Source organism: Lutra lutra, chromosome 3, assembly GCF_902655055.1.
Source record: "Lutra lutra chromosome 3, mLutLut1.2, whole genome shotgun sequence".
In the NCBI taxonomy this organism is placed as follows: Eukaryota; Metazoa; Chordata; class Mammalia; order Carnivora; family Mustelidae; genus Lutra; species Lutra lutra.
This window is the reverse complement of record NC_062280.1, coordinates 45,334,628-45,342,853: the sequence shown is the minus strand read 5'-3', so window position 1 is coordinate 45,342,853 and position 8,226 is coordinate 45,334,628. Positions and strand designations below refer to the sequence as shown.

Below are 8,226 nucleotides of genomic sequence, written 5' to 3'. Positions count from 1 at the left end.
ACATTCACTTTGTTCAATCTGAAGAGATAAATTTTATATGTGCCCAATAATTAGGATAAATGTAAGACAGGTAATACTAGGCATAATGCCAGTGTCTGGAAGAAACAGGGGCGGGCACCATGGAGCAAAGCCACTAAATGACGCAGCTCCCCACCCCCGAGACTCAGGCATCCACCTGCGAGAAGGGCACGGAACATTTTAAGGTTAAAGCAATTGTTTTTATTTTAAGTGCAGTGACACTTGACAAACAAACCAAAAACAATTCGCCTTGTGGAATTTCCTAGGCTCGCAACAAAATGCTGAGTGCTCCAGGCTGGTCTTTGCAAGAAGCTCTCTTTGGGAACACGGGCTTGGCTGTGTGTGAGAGCTGACTCGGGGCCTGCACGGGGGCTGGCAGCTGGCTCTGATTCCCAGTTAGCAACCAGGCACTATGCTTTCAGGATATTTCCACTGTCCGCTGCGGACTTTGTGTCTGAAGACATGCTTAAGCTGTAACAGAGAAAAAGGAAACCAGAGTCTTCAAAATTTTCCAGAAAGAAAGGAGGTGAGCTTTGACAGGAGAGCCAGGGCTGAGCTTCCTTTCCCACCTGTTAACCCCACACCACATCTCTTAAACACAACCAGACACATTTCAGGTCTCCCGTACCAACCGAACAAAGGCTTCACAGTCCCTAAGAAGGCGGTTACTAGAAATGGGTCAATCTTTTGATTCTGTTGAAAGATGTTGGTCCCCAGTGATAGGCACCCTCACACATACACACACCCACAGCACACATACACACACACACCACCTGCTCACACCGGGCCAGGCAGCTGGAGGCCCAGAGCCACGAGGGACACGTCCTTCATTGCCCACAAAGGGCATCTTTGAGGATTGCTCATCTCTAGAGTTACAGCAATGTGGCCTGAAATCTTGACAACCTGAATATTGAGGGGAGGAAGCCGTGGGGATCAAAGGGTTAAGAAAAAACCCACCCTTGGGTAGGATGAGGTGAGGCTCCTCCTTGGAAAAGGGGGAATTATTCTTATTTGGAGTGAGTTTCAAACAGATTTGGAGAACACTTCTAAACCCAGAGCCCAAGTTTGGTCCCTAAGAATTAAAGAGCCTCCATTATCTTGGCATGCATGCCACTGAAAGTTGCCTCTGAGGAGTCACTGGATGATGAGTTCTGAGTTTGGGAAGTCTGGAGTCCTGAGTGAGGACAGAGAGGAAGGCAGGGATGGAAGATGGGGTCCAGAGTGGGAGGCCAGGGTACACAGCGTCCCCATCTCAGGCACTAGGAGAGGTAGAAACTTCTCATCAGGTGACCAGCTTCACACTAAGCATCTCCCACCCAGTGCTGACCAGTGGTGCTGTCCTCTCCCAGATGACACGCAGGGTCCCGCCTCATCGTCACTTGTGGAAAAGTAGGGCGGCCCCTGGTTCAACTCTGGAGTGGGAGGTGGGGCACTGCAGGGAGTCAGAGGAGAAAGCCACTGCAAAGGGACCCAGTCCGGGTGGGGCAGAAGGAGCCCACCCCCCCAGCCAGGGTCTCCACCACACCACCCACCTCGGGGGCCTGAAATCCCACTCATGACATGTGCAGGACCTTCTAAGGCTGTTTGTGTCTGAATCCACATAGGAATTAACAACCCCGTACTGTGGATTATTTGCTCCAGCAAAACAGAGCTTGGAAGACACTTCCATTGCACCTGCCCTGACAGAATTACCTCGCTTTCATGTGTTCCCTCCCAATGGCGTGTATGCTTCATATGGTTGTATACGTAAGATAACGTACCCCAAAAACCACAAATTCTGCTTCCTCTTTGACAATATCACTGTGTCCAGCACGGGTATATCCATGCCCATCATTTTCTCTTTTTACCTCTCTGTAGCATCTGTGTCTTGCTGTGATTCCTAAAAGCCTCCAAATATCCAGTATGTTCCATCCCACGGTACGTCTCCATCCCCACCGAGAGCTCACGGCTGTGTCCACTGTATCTCACTGGATTGTTTTCCGCAGTTTGTTGCTTGATCTGCCGTCTGACTTTCGCTCTGTAGACCATGTCGGTTCTTATTTTTGCAAAGATTTAAACAAGAATATAAGCGTGGTAAATCCCCAGCAGTGGTTGTTCCTATCTACCTGATTATTGAAGACAAAAGCTGGGAAATGAAGAGAAGCCAGACAAAAATAATACCTTTGCAATGAGAAAAATCTAGGCGTTTTGCTTTTTCACTGCTCAGATCCCTGTTCTCCGTCCCTATGAATAGAGCCCCGATCACAGAGCACACCAGTCTCATCAGATACTGAACACCCTATTCAAAATTAATTTTTTATTTTATATTTAGTAGTTTACAGAATTTGAAACTATCATTTTCTAATAGCGAAATGCTTTTTATATGAATGCAGGTTAGATAGACCTTATAACTCACATATTCAAATATATGTAAGGTACTAAGTCCTCATTACAGACCATATGAAGGGCACTGGAAAACAGAAAGAACAAAACTAATGTCATTCATGTCCCACAACCCAGAGAAAAATCACTGTGAGAGTTCTGATATTCCTTTTTGTTTTTCTGTTTTGTGCACATTCCCAAAAACGCGCTCCCCTAAAAACAAAGACTGTCAGGTTACGTACCTTGTCTACAAGGGAGGTCCATTTTCCTCTCCTTAATTACCGGTCTGGATCTCTGGGGCCGATATTTCACATCGCGGGCGGGGCGGGATTCTGGCGCAGGGGCTGGCAGAACTTACCCTCTTGGCCACCACAGAACAAGCTGTTGGGAACTGAGACTTTCCATGACCTCTGCCTGGCTTTTGACCCTGGTTTGGGGCTGAAAAGCCATGGTCTGCCCAGACTCCCTGCTCTCCAGGCTCAGAAGCAAGAGGCAGGCTGACAGGAAACATCTGGAGGAACAGATCATTCCAGAAGGATGAAGCAGAAATGCCTGGCAGCCATCAGTCCCTCAGTGGAACCCTAATGACTTGTACCAACACTTGGGTGAGCAGGGCCCTTACCCAGGGGACAGAAAGTTGAGTGGCTTCCTTTCTGCTGACAGAAAATTTTAAGGCCAAAGAGAACAGGAACACCTTGTCTGAAGACCGGTCTGTCTCTGCCCCAAACAACATCTTGAGAGCCACTATTAGAAAGCCACTGTGGACTGACTTAACAGCAGTCCTTCTCCCACAGGAAGCCGAGGTCTCAGTGACTCAGAAATACTCTTCCAATGAAAACTTTAATGAGATTACTTGGTAACAAGAGCCCCTTTTGAGGTCACCTGAATAGTCTGGAACAACAGTCTCATAGGTACGGAACTTTGGGAGCTCCCCCTCTCCTTGTGACTGAGCACACCCGAACTGCTCTTCAAAGCAAGCCTGTGTTGGCCACGTCAGGCCGGGCCCAGGGTGAGGCGAGGTAGGCCTCTTCTCTTCACGTTTGGTCCTTGTAGGCAGGGTCTCTTTCATAACAGTCACGCTGGTAGATTGAAATTGGCCACAGGGTGGGTATTGACACCGTAAAAATTGGCAAATGCGACAGAACTTTTCCCCTTCAGAGGGCCAACTGTTAAACTTTTACTAGCACACTTGCTGGAGTCATCCCGAGAAACGATGAGAACCAGTTCCTGGTGTCCTGGCCGAACCACTGGCTGCTGAATCACAGACGAGTGCTCCTCGGCCAGTGAGTCCTTCTCCAGTCTGCTGTCATGTGACCTTCTTTAGAGGCCTGGAATCTAAGGCAAGGCGGGTAGGTGGGAGGTGGGGAGGGAGCAGAGGGCAGGTCTTGAGAACAAGCATTTAGCAAGGAGCCTCCTCCAGGTGGGGTCTCTACCCAGGACCAACTGTTCTCCAGCAAGGAAGGAGGCCTAGCTTCTGCCAACTAGCAGGCTCCTGGGAACTCGGGGCTTTGAAATTCTCGGCTCATCTCTCCAGTGGCCCACATCCACGGCCCAGGATCATTCCCTGTCCGACTGTTAACCTTGTCCAGGGGACCTCTCAAGACTGTGGCTTGGGTCTCCATGGAGGCTCCATGAGCCTTGCAGTCAGAGTCTATCCTGAGTTCCAACGGTCTACCCAGTGGCTGCAGAAGATGGGAATTTGCTGAGCTGCCCTCAAGGCCTCCGGCTTGCAGACTTTGTCTGAGTTTGGCAGACTAGTAAGCCTAGGTTTTGCTTTTCAGGGTCTCTGGAACGCACACAGGGAGCAGCCCTTCTCGGGGATCAGCCTCATTACTGTTGTGGCCCGCTGAAGTCCTGCAACTTCCTGGTCCCTCGGAGCCCGGCTCTCTGCTGTGTCCCCATCGTAACTGACGACTAGTGAAAACTTACATAATTGCAATGCGACTGAGGGTTAGACAGTAAATAGTTTAGGTTTTGTGGGCCTTGTATTGTCACTGCGGCATATTCTTTGGCCTTCTTTTTTCCCCTTTACCTTTAAATATTGTAAAAACCATTCTTAGCTCAATGGCAGTGGAAAAACAGGCCAAGGCTGAACCCTGGTTGCTGCCGACCCACTGAGCACTAGGAATGGGGTCCCTAAGGCTTGGAGACGGGCAGACAGTTCAAGTCCAAAATGAACCTCTAAGAGTCTGCTTTCTAGAACCATTTTCAGTATCCAGCTTGTTTGTGTAGATTTTCCCTAGAAGCACAGCCCCAAGAGAGCCTTAAGAACGAATGCTTTCATCTGGAGCTACAATCCCAGGGTAGCAAGAGTGAGGGACAAGGGAGGAAAATGCAAGAGGAGGCATTTTCATGCAGTTTCTGCTTGCTGAGGGCCACGTGGGACTTTCAGCAGGTTCACCTGCTGGGCCTATGGGACTTCTCTGGCCTGGCTTCGGGGAAAAACCATGCCCAGGATCTCTGCCCACCACAGGGCAAAGGGCGAGGAATGGATTGGCTGGTGGCCTCCTGCCTCTCACGGGCTAAGCATAAGGTCAGTCTCGCAGTGCCCATGGAGGAGAGAGGGAAAGAACCCAATGGCGTTTATGACAGTGACACTTCTGGGTGACAGTGACAGCTCCCTGGGCTCTGAGGTCTAGCGAGCCCCAGACCGTCTGGGACCCTTCCTTTTTCTGACATGTGTGGAGTGGAGCATGCAGTCTGCGACCTCCCGGAAGGGAGCCAGGGGACAGGGCCTCATTATTCATTCTTGGTTCGGTTCCTAGGACTCATACAGGGTGCAAAGAGGCCGGGAGAGGACTAGTCTCACAGGGTGGGCCCAAAGCCGCAGGCATCCCCTGCCAGAATCCCAGTTTGATACTGTCAGACTGTGGGGTGCTAGTCTTTTTGGCTTCAACTGCTGAATCCTTCAGAGGGGCTAGAAGCTTTGCAGGGTAGGCCTCCCAGGTGAGAAGGACAAGCTCTAATCTCGTAGGGACTCCCAGTCTTCCATGTGTCCCCTCCCCCTAATCTTCACCATCCCCCTCCCTCCGCAGCCCCTAACCTCTTGCCGCCATAGACCCACCCCCTTGGTCGGCGAACCCCTCGGGGTCCAAGGCTTGGCAGGCCATCCTTCCCCTTCTTGACGCACTTTGTTCCCAAGCCATAGATACACAGCTTGGGAGAGGCACAGGACCTCCCTGCTCTGCTCCCCTTTCCTATCTGAGGCAGAGATCCGGGAGGACTGTCCCATCCCTAGCCCACCTCCTGAGGACCAGAGCCCATTGTGCAATCATCCATTGCTTTCTGAGTTCAGAGCGTGTTGTCAGGGGGTCTCTCTGGACCACCACCAGTTCTTTCAGGGTCTAATGGCCTCCGTGGGGTGTCCTCAATTCTGCTCACAGTATGAGGGAACTCCCCTGGGACAGGTATGCCAAATTCCCTCAAGCACTTGTTCTGAGAGGCCAGTGGGTCCAGACCACTGACTCAATGGCACGGGCCCTGGGTTGGTTCCCACCACCTGCGATTCGTTCTGCTCAGCAGCAGTGATAGGGCCTCTCATCAAAAAGTGCTGGTAGTGGCAATGCCGGGGGGAGTCCATCTTACCTCACCCCCCGCAGCAGCTGCGTGCTCCCACCAATACAGTGTCCCCCTGTAGCGTGGGACCATAGCAATTTCCATAGTGCCATGGGGGTGGGGGTCTCCTGTTTTTCCATCCTCCTCCCTCATAGGACCTGACTTGTTGAGGAGCAGAGAGAGGCTACACGGTAGCCCTCTCCCCAAGCTTTCTTTTACAGCAGGACCACTATGTGCCCCAAGGCTGCTGGGCTCCTGCCTTCACACCCGGGCTCAGACCCACAGTCACTTGAGCTCCAGCCTTTGCAGCTGAATCAGGTGACCCACCACCCCACCTAGAGGGGATGGGTCCCACCCTGAGAGTGAGCCAGTCAAACCCCTTTGTTTCTTCCCAAAAGCTTTGGTCTGGGGACAAGTGGTATCTTTTCCATGTTGGGCAATGGAGAGAAGAAGCCAGCGAGGAAGAGCAAACATGGTGGGTAACACACTGTGAGGCACAGGGCAGATATAGTGGGGAAAACTGCAGGCAGGGACTGAGGCAGATTTCACAGGGCCCTGCTGTCCTAGGACAGGTCGCGTGGACTAGCATGGCTACACAGACACGTGGTGGGTGTCAGGAACACATGAAAGACGCGCATCCTAGCTGTCCACACCTGTGAGCCCTTTAGCTATTTGAAAAGCAGTTCAGAGGGTTCAGGCAGCACCTGGCTGGCCACGTCATAGAAGGAGAGTTTCCATGGGTGGCGGGGATGTGCAGGGGATGGGAGGGACATTGGAGTTTGGACTCAGATCACCTGGTTCCCAGACTCTGCAGGGGTGGGGCAGTGAGGGTGGCCATGAGATCATTCCATGGACAAAGGTTGTCTCTCCTTGGTGAAGTAAGACATGGCTCCACATGAGTCCTTGTGCATGGTGACACCAAGGGTGTCTTTTGCAAAGGGACAGTGGGGACCTGGACACAGGTCCTATGGAGTTGTGAGGGTTAAAGAAGAACTCACACATGAAGCGCTTATCACGGTGCCTGACAGGGTAAGCATGTGTGGAATCACAGCTTGTCATAGGCGAGGGGCACTCAGAGCCCCGTGCCCACCCATGAGCATGCAGCCCAGACCTCAGCTTCCTGAGGGAACCGATGCCCTGATGGGAAGGGGCTTCATTTGTCCCCCAATTCCCAAAACTGTCCCAGGATCTCTGTGGTTGGGGAACCCCCGAGAGCCAGCCCCAGCACTAGTGGCAGAACCAAACTGAGATGAAAGCTTCAGGAACACTCGGCGGGTCTGCCAACTGAGTAGAGAGACTTCCGCCCTCTGAAGACACAACCACAGGGGACATGGAGTCACCTTGTACACAGGTGGCCTGTCAGCATGCTGTCTTTCCTTGGGCCGCACCAGGAGACTGAGGCATATTGGCAGCCCAGAACCTTCAGGGCAGGGGTTGGGCAGGGAGTACTCCAGCTGCCAGGGACCAGCTGATCTGTAAGTCAGCCCTCAGGGTCCCAAGGCAAAGATCCGGCCCCAGCTCACCCTGCCCACTGCCGCCACCACTTCCCCCCAAAGGGGACACTTTTCTTCTCACTTAGGTCCTTGGGTTTTCTTTTAGTGGTCTCACATCCAGGAAGTCTGAAGTTTTAGTCTCAAGTGACAGGCTAACAAACAGTGTTTTGGTTTCAGTTAAAACCATGTCTTTATTTAGAAAGCTGATAATAAGAGGAGTCAGTTGGGTACACATTTTAATCCGGAATCCTACAGACATAAAGGAGACACAACATTAAAAAAGCAGAATCTTGGCCACTAATATTTTCATTCATTTCTATCTTTGAATTTTAATTACAATAACGAAGTAAACAAGTCTATACAGGTTATTATGTAGTAGACAAAGTTGCAGTGATTTAAATTATTTGCAGATCCACAAAAATAGGTTAACTTGGAGGAGTTACTATAAAATGATAATCATTGCCACGGATTAAAACCCCATTCTACCTGCGTACAATTTAAAACCACCACCACAAACCTCTCGGCAAACTATACAAGAAGGAAACCTTGTGTCTCTGGCGAAGGCCATCAGTAAAACAGATAAACACCTAAGGCTAATATCATACTTCACGGTGAAACGTTGAGCGCTTTCTCCCTCAGATGGGGACAGGGCAGGAATGGTCTGCTCTGACCAGCAGGTGTGTCTGGCCGACACCGTGTCTGTCACATACTAGTCCTGGACAGGACATGGCTGGCTGACTGAGTGCAGGAGGGGAGGAGAGGACTGCAGAGGGGCTCTATAAGGACATGAACCCCAGGT

General features: G+C 51.2%; 1 long non-coding RNA gene across 2 annotated transcripts; it reads right to left on the bottom strand.

Moving 5' to 3' along the window:
- Positions 1–221: 221 nt before the first annotated feature.
- On the bottom strand, positions 222–3,467 carry LOC125095780 (uncharacterized). 2 transcript variants are annotated; one of them, XR_007125950.1, is made up of 4 exons: positions 2,622–3,467; positions 1,866–2,053; positions 1,551–1,639; positions 222–489 (listed from the first exon to the last, which is right to left on the bottom strand). It is a non-coding gene; the product is annotated as an uncharacterized LOC125095780 (long non-coding RNA). The 2 variants fall into 2 exon arrangements; XR_007125949.1 differs by lacking the exon at positions 1,551–1,639 and having other exon boundaries at positions 2,622–3,460.
- Positions 3,468–8,226: the final 4,759 nt, after the last annotated feature.